Genomic DNA, 13,767 nt, shown 5'->3' with positions numbered 1-13,767 from the left:
GGAAACACAAAAGAGCACAGAATAAAACACCTAACATATAAGAATGGAGAAGGAGGAATAAGAAGGGAGAGAAATAAAGAATCATCTGACTGTGTTTATAATAGCTTAATAAGCACGTTAAGTTAGAAAGTTAGATAGTAAAGAAGCTACCCTTGAACCTTTGGTAACCACAAATCTAAAGCCTGCAATGGCAATAAGTACAAGAGTGGATAAAAAAGCAAGACCCATCTATATGCTGCTTACAAGAGACTCACCTCAAACTCAAAGACATGCACAGATTAAAATTCTAGGGATGGAAAAAGATATTTCATGCAAACAATAGGGAGAAAAAAGCAGGTGTTGCAGTACTTGTATCAGACAAAATAGACTTCAAAACAAAGAAAGTAACAAGATAAAGTAGGACATTACATAATGATAAAGGGCTCAGTCCAACAAGAGGATATAACCATTACAAATATATATGCACCCAACACAGGAGTACCAACATATGTGAAACAAATACTAACAGAATTAAAGGAGGAAATAGAATGCAATGAATTCATTCGAGGAGACTTCAGCACACCACTCACTCCAAAGGACAGATCCACCAGACAGAAAATAAGTAAGGACACAGAGGCACTGAACAACACACTAGAACAGATGGACCTAACAGACGTGTACAGAAGTCTACACCCAAAAGCAGCAGGATACACATTCTTCTCAAGTGCACATGGAACATTTCCAGAATAGATGACATACTAGGCCACAAAAAAAGCCTCAGTAAATTCAAAAAGATTGAAATCCTACCAACGAACTTTTCAGACCACAAAGGTATAAAACTAGAAATAAATTGTACAAAGAAAACAAAAAGGCTCACAAACACATAGAGGCTTAATAACGTGCTTTTAAATAATCAATGGGTCAATAACTAAATTAAAATAGAGGTCAAGCAATATATGGAGACAACTGACAACAACAGCACAAAGCCCCAACTTCTGTGGGAAGCAGCAAAGGCAGTTCTAAGAGGAAAGTATATAGCAATCCAGGCCTATTTAAAGAAGGAAGAACAATCCCAAATGAATAGTCTAAAGTTACAATTATTGAAACTGGAAAAAGAAGAACAAATGAGGCCCAAAATCAGCATAAGGAGGGACATAATAAAGATCAGAGAAGAAATAAATAAAATTGAGAAGAATTAAACAATAGAAAAAATCATTGAAACCAAGAGCTGGTTCTTTGAGAAAATAAAGAAAATAGATAAGCCTCTAGTCAGACTTATTAAGAGAAAAAGAGAATGTACACACATCAACAGAATCAGAAATGAGAAAGGAAAAATCACAACGGACCCCACAGAAATACGAGGAATTATTAGAGAATACTATGAAAATCTATATGCCAACAAGCTGGGAAACCTAGAAGAAATGGACAACTTCCTAGAAAAATACTACCTTCCAAGACTGACCAAGGAAGAAACAGAAAATCTAAACAGACCAATTACCAGCAATAAAATTGAATCGGTAATCAAAAAACTACCGAAGAACAAAACCCCCAGACCAAATGGATTCACCGCTGAATTTTATCAGACATATAGAGAAGACATAATACCCATTCTCCTTAAAGTTTTCCAAAAAATAAAAGAGGAGGGAATACTACCAAACTCATTCTATGAAGCTAGCATCACTCTAATGCCAAAACCAGGCAAAGACACCACCAAAAAAGAAAATTACAGACCAATATCCCTGATGAACACAGATGCAAAAATACTCAACAAAATAATAGCAAACCGAATTCAAAAATACATCAAATGGATCATACACCATGAGCAAGTGGGATTCATCTCAGGGATGCAAGGATGGTACAACATTCGAAAATCCATCAACATCATCCACCACATCAACAAAAAGAAGGACAAAAACCACATGATCATCTCCATAGATGCTGAAAAAGCATTTGACAAAATTCAACATCCACTCATGATAGAAACTCTTAGCAAAATGGGTATAGAGGGCAAGTAGCTCAACATAATAAAGGCCATATATGACAAACCTACAACCAACATAATACTGAACAGCAAGAAGCTGAAAGCCTTTCCTCTAAGATCGGGAACAAGACAGGGATGCCCAGTCTCCTCACTGTTATTCAACATAGTTCTGGAGGTCCTAGTCATGGCAATTAGACAAAAGAAAGAAATACAAGAATCCATATTGGTAAAAAGAAGTTAAACTGTTACTATTTGCAAATGACATGATATTGTACATAAAAAACCCTAAAGACTCCACTCCAAAAGTATTAGAACAAATAACTGAATTCAGCAAAGTTGCAGGATACAAAATTAGTACCCAGAAATCTGTTGCTTTCCTATACACTAACAATGAACCAACAGAAAGAGAAATCAGGAAAACAATTCCATTCACAATAGCATCAAAAAGAATAAAATACCTCGGAATAAACCTAACCAAGGAAGTGATAGACCTATAGCCTGAAAACTACAAGACACTCTTAAGAGAAATTAAAGAGGACACTAATAAATGGAAACTCATCCCATGCTCTTGGATAGGAAGAATTAATATTGTCAAAATGGCCATCCTGCCTTAAACAATCTACAGATTCAATGCAATCCTTCTCAAAATACTAACAGCATTCTTCAACAAAGTGGAGCAAATAGTTTTAACATTCATATGGAACCACAAAAGAGCCCAAATAACCAAAGCAATCCTGAGAAGGAAGAATAAAGCAGGGGGCATCTCACTCCCCAACTTCAAGCTCTACTACAAAGCCACAGTAATCAAGACAATTTGGTTCTGGCACAAGAACAGACTCACAGACCAGTGAAACAGAATAGAGAGCCCAGATATTAACCCAAACATATAGGTCAATTAATATACAGTAAAGGAGCCATGGACATACAATGGGGAAATGACAGCCTCTTCAACAGCTGGTGTTGGCAAAACTGGACAACTACATGTAAAAGAGTGAAACTGGATCATTGTCTAACCCCATACACAAAAGTATGTTTGAAATGGATCAAAGACCTGAATGTAAGTCATGAAACCATCAAACTCTTAGAAAAAAACATAGGCAAGAATCTACTGGACATAAACATGAGCAGCTTCTTCATGAACATATCTGCCCAGGAAAGGGAAACAAAAGCAAAAATGAACAAGTGGGACTATATCAAGCTGAAAAGCTTCTGTCCAGCACAGAACACCACCAATAGAACAAAAAGGCATCCTACAGTATGGGAGAATATATTCATAAATGACAGATCTGATAAGGGGTTGACATCCAAAATACATTAAGAGCTCATGCATCTCAACAAACAAAAAGCAAATAATCCAATTAAAAAATGGGCAGAGGATCTGAACAGACAGTTCTCCAAAGAAGAAATTCAGATGGCTAACAGACACATGAAAGATGCTCCACATTGCTAATCATTAGAGAAATGCAAAGTAAAACCACAATAAGATATCATGTCACCCCATTAAGGATGGCCACCATCCAAAAGTCCAACAACAACGAATGTTAGCGAGGTTGTGGAGAAAGGGGAACCCTCCTACACTGCTGGTGGGAATGTAAATTAGTTCAACCATTGGGGAAAGCAGTATGGAGGTTCCTCAGAAAACTCAAAATAGGAATACCATTTGATCCAGGAATTCCACTTCTAGGAGTTTACCCTAAGAATGCAGTAGCCCAATTTGAAAAAGACAGATGCACCCCTATGTTTATCACAGCACTATTTGCAATAGCCAAGAAATGGAAGCAACCTAAGTGTCCATCAGTAGATGAATGGATAAAGAAGATGTGGTACATATACACAATGGAATATTATTCAGCCATAAGAAGAAAACAAATCCTACCATTTGCAACAACATGGATGGAGCTAGAGGGTGTTATGCTCAGTGAAATAAGCCAGGTGGTGAAAGACAAGTACCAAATGACTTCACTCATATGTGAAATATAAGAACAAAGAAAAAACTGAAGAAGCAAAACAGCAGCAGACTCCCAGAACCCAAGAATGGACTAACAGTTACCAAAGGGAAAGGGACTGCGGAGGATGGGCAAGAAGGGAGGGATAAGGGGGAGGGGGAAGAAAAGGGGCATTATGATTATCATGTATAATGTGGGGAGGGTACAGGGGGTCTGTACAACAGAGAGAAGACAAGTAGTGATTCTACAGCATCTTACTATGCTGATGGACAGTGACTGTAAATAGGGTATGTAGGGGGGACTTGGTGATGGGGGGAGTCTAGTAAACATAATGTTCCTCATCTAATTGTAGATTAATGATACCAAAAAAGAAAAAAATAGACACTGTCTTGTATCTGGGGTTTTATGTTCTGGGTTTTGATCTGGTGTGTTCAGTTTAAGACAATTCACTGAGACGTCCAGCTGTGGGATGTGTACTTTTCTGTATTTATGTTATACTTTAATTAAAAGTTAGGAAAAAAGTCAATGTGACATCTTCTCTACCCAATGCAGAGAACTTCTTTTTTCTTTCAAGTGTTTTGCATTTCTGTAGGATATTAGTTCAGATGTCACAACAAAGAACTGGGCCAGTGGTATTCCTTGATGTGAAGGAAGAGTCAGATGAAAAAGCCTCAGAGAAGTGTGGGTGGGATTGCCCGGTCTGCTGAATGGGGCCGGGGAGGGCCAGCCCTGGTGGACAGACTTGCAGTGACCTGTGCTTCAGTCACAGGGGCCATATGCTAACCACCATTGGTCTCTCCACCCGCCTGCAGTGACAGGGTGACTTCATCTCCAATGTGACTATGAATAATGCATAAATGTGGTTATCTGGAAATTTGTGGTCATTAGCATTTTAATAAAAAAAATGCAGCCATTATCCTAAATCTCTATTTTGTTCCTACTTTTTTTTTGTCTGTCCCCCAGCTAACCGTCTCAGTCTTTCCTGAGTGCTTGGAAACCACCGGGCCCCCTGCTGATGTGCTGACTGGCCGCTATGGGCAGAAGGTACCCAGAGGCTCACTGTCATCCACGCAGCTTGTGTATGTATGGGGTTGGTCTCTCTATTCTCCCCTTTAATTTTCATTGTAGAATATTGCAGGGTACTGGACTGGTGAAAGTTTATAAGATTTAAATGAGAGTGTTAAGAAATGCAAGAGAATGGACTGCTCTAGGGTACGTTTTTAATACCGAATGATGAGGCATTATTTAAATTAGGATTTTTGTAATCCATTGGCCCTGTAACACCAGAAGTGCATATCAGCAATCTCCCTTTTCTGATTCAATACATCCACTCATATATGGTTTTTTTTTTTTTTTTTAAGGCTTTCCTTTCTCATCACAACATACAACATTTGGAACAACAGCAGTGTCATAAATGAAAAACATTCCCTACAGATTGTTTTAATTCTGTTGAAATAAAAATAATTCATGGACCCAGAAGAGAGGTCCTCTGCATATGTTATTATTGAAAAGGTTTTAGGGAGAGAGTCCCTGACTCTTATTTTTAACAATTCTCCAAAAGAGGAAACGCTTGACTCCCTCGGTGGTGACCGGGTCTCACAACACTTCAGTCTTTCCAATAATAGTCTTCTGGGAATCGCTACAATTGCAGCTTTTTCCTATTTGTCTCTACCTCTGATTAACTTAGGAGAAAAATGATTATTGCCCATTTAATGATCTCCCTTATTTTTATAAAGAAGGGTTTGTCCCAAACTTATTTTTTGCCTCCTTTAGTCTTCTAGCTTTGAGCCAGCTGTTTAGATATTTGTTTTTGTTGCTTCCCTGTGGACCTCTGGAATTTTGGCTTCAAATCAGGAATATGTTAGGGTCATTCCCCAGAGTGCCTTTGCTCCCATAACCTACCCTGAGTTATGTTTGGTCATATTCACCTTTAAGTCCCACTATCTTCTACATTTCAGTTTTTTCTTCATAGGAAAGTTCGAACTACCCTCAAACGTTCACCTGGACAGTTGCTTTTAAAAATAAGCCAGGGCTTTAGAAGCAGCTGTGGAGGGGAGAGGTGACAAGATGGGGGTTCAGACCGACCACCAGCTAAGGCCCACGGGGTGGGAGAAACAGCTTTTACATATATACGTTAGTATTCTCCCAGGGCATTACTATATTACTCTAAAATCAGCAGTTTTCTTCGTAAACATAATCAGACAAAGCTTACCCTTGTTTACTGTAAAATAGAGGTCAGTAAACTGTGCCCCATGGGCTAAATCCAGCCCATGCCAGTTTTTCTTGGCGCTAACAGCAGTTTTTATAGTTTTAAATGGTTGTGTACACACCTACACCATCTCAAGTTGCCTCTTGGCTCTCAGAGCCTAAAATATCTACAGTCTGGCCTTTTGAGAGAAAGTTTGCCTATCTTGCCATAGAAGAAAGTTGAAAGCCATGTCCTGTGATTGAACCACATGACATTGTCATTATTTGATGGATTTTGACCTGCAGAAATGCACTTTTTATATGGCTTAATCTAATAACATTTCAAGGAAATTCTTCTTTCAGAATGATTAAAAATGTTAAAATTTGGGTTCATAGGGTGGAAACTGTAAATTTACATGGAAAATTCCCATATGTGGACCTGCTCATTTTTCACCATCTTGGTGAGCAAGTCATTGTACCTCTCTGGGGCTTTCCACGCGGCTCTGAGCTGCAAAGTCTTGTGCTGTCATGTTGTTGAAAGAAAGCACTTCTTCGTCACCTGACTTGTTTTTTATGAAGGGCTCTCTAGGAGAAAACTGTCTTCTACCCTTCCTGGGTGCCATGAATGTACAAGCTCTCCCCAGAGGCCTCTGCTGAGCATGTCTTGTGCCTCTTTTCTGATGGGAAGGAGGACAAGTGGCTGCCTTCTCCAGCAGGCATGTGTGATGGTCCCTTGGCCTGCAGTGTGTTGTCATAACATATTGTTTGAAACATCCTCCTCCGGAACTAGAATGTATTTCTCACCCTTTTGTGCTTTCTGTCTCCTTTTTCAGTATTGTTGATCCCTTTGTCCAGTGCATTAAAGCAGTCCTTTATTTTATGTGATTTGTTTTCCGCTCTCCCTCTCCCCCACTTGTACTCCCTTCTCCTGATTATTAAATAAGATTTGCTGTTGAAACCTCCGACGGACATTCTTTAGTGGCCACTCTTAGTGGTAGGAAAATTGACCGCAGCTGCTCTGTGTTCTGTCACCTAAGGCAAGTTATTTAAGATGACTGGGGGCCTACGTCTGAATAGGGCCACACTGTTCTCTGGAGAAGGGAAACTATTTCAGAAAAAAAAAAAATTCTCTGGAGTTTATAATTTTGTCATTAGGTGTGGTCAGAACCATCAGTCAAAGGCTGGTAGTACACACTGCTGCGTTCTGAGTAGTTTTTGAAGCTCATATATAAACACACTGGAGTTTTAGATTTTCATTCTTTCTGCTTTGGAGTCCTTGTGCTGCCTTTTAAGGCTATCTTCTTTCAGGACAGGATGCTTTCCTTGGTGGAATGTGGAATGGCATCCATTGAGCACCAAAATAAGAAGCTAATAGCTAGAACTGACCTTTCCAGTTTTTTCCTACAGATATTTGCTTGTGTTAAGACTGGAGTTTTAAAATTCTCCTGGGAATTGCTAATGAGATTGTATCCTTGTTTATTTTCATTTGTATCTATTTGCTCCTTTGCATGACTAGAGCCACTGCCCTAGCTCCAGCTGTTAGGATCTGGACTCTTGCAGTAGTCTCCTGACCTCTGGCCTGAAGTGTCTTTCCCTGCAGATTTGACTCATGTATAGCAACCAACTTAATCAAATGGAAGCATAGCTCTGATCATGTTGCTTCCCTGCAGAGAGTGTTTGGTGTATCCACACCAGTCCAGAAGGTTGCCCTGACATGAGTCCTCTGCGTTTTCTTTCACTCCTTATTTCAATGCCCACTACTCCTTGTTCATAGTTGTTACTGCTGCCGTCGGCATGTTCCTCCTCCATAGCTATCTCACACTAGCCTCAGTGGTCTGCTCCAGCCAAGACACACCCTTTGCCTGTGGGTCACTGTGCTTTGCACCTGCCGTTGCCTCTGGAACACAGATTCATCTGTTGACAGCCTGCTGGAACCTTGCTCTGGCTGTAGGGTACTGCAGAGTTGCCCTCTTTCCCAGGGAGTTTGCCTAGTTTCTCAGCTAGAAGCATGTATTCTTGTCACTCTTTAATCTCCGTCCTGGAGCTTGTGGCCCAAATGACTCATTTTGAGGAGTGTGTATACTTTGAACTTTTACACTAAATGCATTTTCATTTCCCTCCTCTCCTCTGTGTGTGAGAATGGTGCTGTACTTACAGCTGATGCTCAAATATTTGTGGGATCACCTGGGCTTACGGGTTGGGTTGGATAATGATTGTCCTCAGGAAGCCCTGCAAAGCATTTTGCAGAGCACCTGACAAAGCCAGTGCAGGTCAAGGCCATGGGGCACCAGGGCAGCCCCCGTGCCACTCCCTGACCCGTCTCTCCTTCCGCCTTCCCTTCTCTCTCACTTAGGGGGTATGGCCTCCTTTCTGCACTTAAAAAATTGCCATTTAAAAAGTTTAAATAGAAACAGGCACACACAAAGATTTCTTTTGGCCTCCCCTCCTGGACTTCCTCGCTTGCACTGATGAAAGGCATTCATTTAGTTGTAGGTACTGCTCTATGCCACATGCTGTGTATTAAATTTACTATAAGTATTTCACTTCCAAAGGGGTGAACTTTGAAAGGCCATTTTATTACCCCCATTTCACAGATGGGAAAACGGAGGCTTGAAATAACAAAGTAACTTGTCAGAGCAGAGTTGCCATTTGAACCTAGGTTTATGTGCCTGCCCAACCCCATGTATGTTCTTTCCTACCACCAGGCTGACTTGTGATCCGTGATCACTTGTTTAGGTGATATCCACTCGTCTGCTGTCCCTACCAGGGCTCTGGGTAATAGGGTCTAAAAGGCCTCAAAAGATTCAGTATCAAAGGATGCTGACGTCTGTCTCTATCCAAATAAACCCAGTCACCACAAATAACATGAAGGCCTTAGGAAAGCATATAAAAAGAGTAATCATAATAAATACAATCATGGTAATAACACTTTTTAAAAATCACTCACATAATACCTGTTTAATATAGAAAATTTTAAAAATAAAAGAAGTTCTCAAAATATGACATACCAAGAGAGAACGCCTTTTTAACCTTATCTTGAATACCCCTCTGTACTTCAAAAATTCTCTCAATATATTTATTTATTCTGTTTATTTACAGAAATGGGACCATGTTGTACATGGTGTTTACTCAACAAAGAATCATAAATACCTCTCTAGACCAGTACGTTTACTTTCAGAGCAACTCAAAAGCAACTGTGGCCTGTGGCTGACTGACTGACGTGATATCCTAGGAGGCAGTAAAAACAGTTGGATTCATGAAGGCTGATGCACCTTGTTATGAAGAGCAACTTTCACCATGTTAGAAAAAATGCTGGTCAGGACCCAGTGAACTGATTTGCACCATTCATTCATGGGTCTCAACTCTCAGTTTGAAAAGCACTGGTCTAGAAATCACCCAAAAATGGAAAGTGCGCTTGGCAGAATCAGGATTTTTAGGCGCAGGGGTGAGGGTGGTAGAGGGGGTTCTGAACTCAGCCTCCATGGGAGGAACTTGGAATTTGAATTAAGACCAGGAGCCCAGGAACAGTGCTTAAGATCATTAACAGCCAAGTGGGTCTTACTGCCCAGAACAGCCAGGATGTGACATGCTCTCCCAAGAGAGGGGCTTTCTGCTCTGGCTATAATTGGTTTTCCTGGAGTGGGTGGAAGTTCCTGCAGGGTTGTCCAGACGCAGGTGATCACAGCCCAGGAGCCCCTGGGAGTCTTACAGTTTTAGTAATAAGATTCCCTAAATGAAGAGTGGATAAGGCAGCTGGGAAAGGTTAAAGGCAACAAGATTTAAAAAATAACACTGATTGGTTTTTCTTCTGTCCAAGGAAATAAAAAGTGACCTGTTTATTTTACAAAATGCATAAACACCAAAAAACACAAAGAAAAAGAAAATCCTTGACATTTTGCATGTGTCTTTCAAGTCTGTGTGTGTGTGTGTGTGTGTGTGTGTGTGTGTGTGTACATGTGTGTATCTGGACCTTTATATTAAACATTATTGTGGTCATACTGTACTCTTACTTTATGACCTGCTTTTTGTCACTTAATTCATCATGGAAACTTCAGATATTATTAAATCTTCTAGTATGTGACTTTTAACGATCTTATACTTTATTGCATTGCATGGATATTTCGTGATTAACAATCACCCATAGTTGAACAAGAATGGTATTTCCAATCTCTGCTTTCCTCTAGATTAATCATCACTCATGACTCTCTCTTTTTTTTCCTCTCACTAAGAAAGGTGTAGAAGTGAAATTGCTAAGTTAAAGCATTGCTTGCACATTTTAAAGACATTGCTACTCACGTCCAAACTGCCCTCTGGAGAAGTTTTATCTCTTTCCATTCCATCATCCTTGAGTGGAACTACACATTTATTCTCACTCTGCAAACAGAGGGAGAGAAAAAACACTTTCCAGTATGATAGATGAAATATGCTCCCTTCGTTGTTGCTGTTTGCATTTCCTGATTTTTTCCTAATATTGAGGCTTAACATTTTTAAAAATCTGTTCAGTTAGTCCCAGATCAGCCACATTAAATATGTCAAGCCAATGTAAAAAAGTCAATATGACTGGTAGGTGAGGTGACATGTTTTCATTCTGTGTAGTTTGTATTGGTTTTAAGCTAAACGTCTGATTCTCTAAAAAGACAAGTTGCCAGGTTTTTCATATGGCAATGTCTTAGGGAGTTCATTTAAAGTATGAGAGCCCTGGGCCTAGAACTGTGGATGTAAGAGCAGGCAGCCTGGGATCATGGGAGAGTCCTTTGCATGGGGATGGGAGGCCTGGGCTCCAGCCCTGGTCCTGCCCACCCCAGGCTGAGGGTGTGGACAAATTAGAGCCCGCTGAGTCTTGCTGCTGATATCTGTAAATTGAAGAGTTGGACTGAATGATAGTTAGGCAACCTCTAGTTCAAAAATTCTGTTATGTTTGTTTTCCAGAGAGAACTGCAAGCAAGGCTTAGCTCTAGGAAGAACCAAGTCAAAGTCAGAGCAAATACATTAAAGACAGAGAATTCAGAACATTGATGGATAGTGAAGCAGTGTTTAACCTTACACTTTAACTGCTTAAAATACTTGCAAATAGGCCAAGGCAAAGCGCATTTAAAGGAGAGTGATCACAGCCAAGGAAATAAAAGTGATCCACTTTACTATATAGTAGCAGTAACAAAAATAAAAGTTGTTTTACATGATAATGTTTTGGTTTATCTAGTTAGTTTAGATAAGTGTGTTAGCTCCCATTTCTTGGTATAATTGTGTAAATGCTTCTGATGGGAAAAGTTTTGAATAACCATTATGAGTGTAATTAAGTACAGGGCCTGACACTTAGTAAGTGCCCAATAAATACCTATTGAATGAATAAGTACTTGAAAACTTACTCAGCATTAATTGGGAGTAGGGAGGGTGAGTCGTTGTGCATTATTTGTTTTTCCAAATCCTGTTTTCTAACACAAATGATTCTACAGCTTTAGTGGTGCTCAGGGTAGCTTCTTTGTGCAGGTGACAGCCCCCTTTGGCACCCCCTGATTTCACCATCCCTCTCACCCCTGTTACCTTACTGTCCTCCTCTGCAAATTGGGAAGCAGTTCTAATGCATGTTTTGGTGTCAGTTTCCTTTATTTCTGTTAAGGTGGAATTAAAAAGTCCTCTGTTCTTCCACTTACCGTCTATATATAGTTTCATACTGCTGCTAGAGCAGATTACTGCAAATTTAGTGACGTAAAACAACAAATTTCATCTACCATTTTGGAGACCAGAAGTCAAGTCCAAAAGGAGTCCCGGGTTACCAGGGTGTTTGCAGGGCTGGCTCCCCTTCAAAGTCTAAGGGAGAGTCTGTACCTTCATCTTGTCAGCTTCTGGGAACTCCTGTATTCCTTGGTTTGTGGCCCCTTTCTCCATCTTCAGAGTGGATCACTCTAATTTCTGCTCACCCTGCCTTCTCCTCTTCTGCAGTCAAGTCTTCCTCTGCTTCCTCTTATAAAGAAGTTGTAATTATATTTAATGTCTCCCCAGACCATCCAGAATCTTCTCAAGTCATTAACTTAATCACATCTTCAGAGTCCATTGTGCCCATATAAGGTAACATTCACAAGCTCCAGAAATTAGGATATAAGTATCTTTGGACAGGAGGGGACATTATTCAGCCTACCATACATTCCTTCTCTCTTCCCATTCTGAACTTTTTCCTTTTCTATTTACTACCAACTATTTGCTGTTGTAGGAACACACACACACACACACACACACACACACACACATACACACACACACACACCTGTGTTTGTGTGCAGTTATTGCATCTATCTAGAGAAATCTTAGTTTCCTCTCAAAACAACCCATTTCTGGATTGCTATGCCAGGTACTCCAGCCAACAGAGCAGGACTGCTCATTACCTGATTAAGAGACGAGGTATAGTACAAAGAAGAACATAAAGAGACCCTAAATTCAAAGACACTGTTTTGTTGACAAATCTCCAACTCCTAATTGGGCCAAACCCTACCTGTTAGCTGAATCAATATAGTCTCTGCCCAAACTACCTTCCAGTTTATGAATTTACTCTTTGACTATTTCTAATTTATTATTAAATTTGCCTATTGAAGGTTTTCCCCACTAATGAGATATAATTCATATACTATAAAATTGACCCTTTTAAATTGTAAAATTCAATGGTATTTAGTTTATTCAGAGTTGTATAACCATCACTACTAATTCCAAAATATTTTTATTACCTTGAAAAGAAACACTTTACCTGTCATTAGTTGTTGCTGTTTAATCCCACCTTCCCCCTGAATCTACTTTCTGTCTCTTTGGAAAATTGCTTATTCTGGGCACATTATAAAAATGGCCCATAATATATATATTCATATATATCACATATCACCCCGTATCACATAATATACATACGACATTTGTCATTTCACATAATGTTTTCAGGGTTCATCCACATGGTAGCACTTACCAGTATTTCATCACATTTGGTTTATCCATTCATCAGTTTATGGATATTTGAAGTTCCCATTTTTTGCTGTTATGAATAATGTTGCTGTGAACATTCATGTGCAAGTTTTGAGTGGAGAAATGTTTTCATTTTTCTTGGGCATATACATGGATCATAGGGTCACTCTATCTTTAACTTTTTGAGGAAATGTCAAAGTGTTTTACAAAGTAGCTGGGCCCTTTTACAATCCCACGGGTTCCAATTTCTTGATGTCCTTGCCAAACTTTATTGTCTAACTTTTTTATTATAACTATCCTACTAGGTATGAGTGGTATCTCACTGTGGATTTAATTTACATTTCCCTACTAATTAATAATGTTGAGCATCTTTCAAAGCCTTTGTTCATTTTTAAAGTGGGTTATTTATCCTTTATTTTCTTATTGAATTGGAAGAATTCTTTATATATTCTGGGTACTAGTCCCTTATCAGATGTATAAAATTTTTCTCCTCTTTTGTGGATTGTATTTTTACTTTCTTGATAGTGTCCTTTGAAGCAGCAAAATTTTAAATTTTGATGAAATCCAATTTATCTGCTTTTCTTTTGTCATTTGAACTTTTGATGTGATATCTATAAAACCATTGCCTAATCCAAGATGTTTAAGATTTATCCTTGTTTTTTTTTCCTAATAATTTATAGTTTTAATGTCTACACTCAAGTCTTTGATTCATTTGAGTTAATTTTTATATAT

At 39.2% G+C, this 13,767-nt stretch overlaps 1 protein-coding gene across 7 annotated transcripts in view; it reads left to right on the top strand.

Annotated features, from left to right (window-relative positions):
- APBB2 (amyloid beta precursor protein binding family B member 2) overlaps positions 1-13,767 on the top strand; it is a 395,114-nt gene that overhangs the window by 143,344 nt on the left and 238,003 nt on the right. For 6 of the 7 annotated variants that reach the window (XM_057502175.1, XM_036908553.2, XM_036908550.2 and 3 more), the window contains one exon: positions 4,870-4,985. The exons of the other annotated variant lie outside the window; for it this stretch is intronic. The gene's annotated coding sequence lies outside the window, so the exon portion shown is untranslated. The remainder of the gene's footprint in view (positions 1-4,869; positions 4,986-13,767) is intronic. 7 annotated transcript variants of the gene reach the window in all.

The sequence above is a fragment of the Manis pentadactyla genome, chromosome 5, assembly GCF_030020395.1.
Source record: "Manis pentadactyla isolate mManPen7 chromosome 5, mManPen7.hap1, whole genome shotgun sequence".
Classification (NCBI taxonomy): domain Eukaryota; kingdom Metazoa; phylum Chordata; class Mammalia; order Pholidota; family Manidae; genus Manis; species Manis pentadactyla.
The sequence above is the reverse complement of the archived record's forward strand: the minus strand, read 5'-3'. Positions and strand labels throughout refer to the sequence as shown.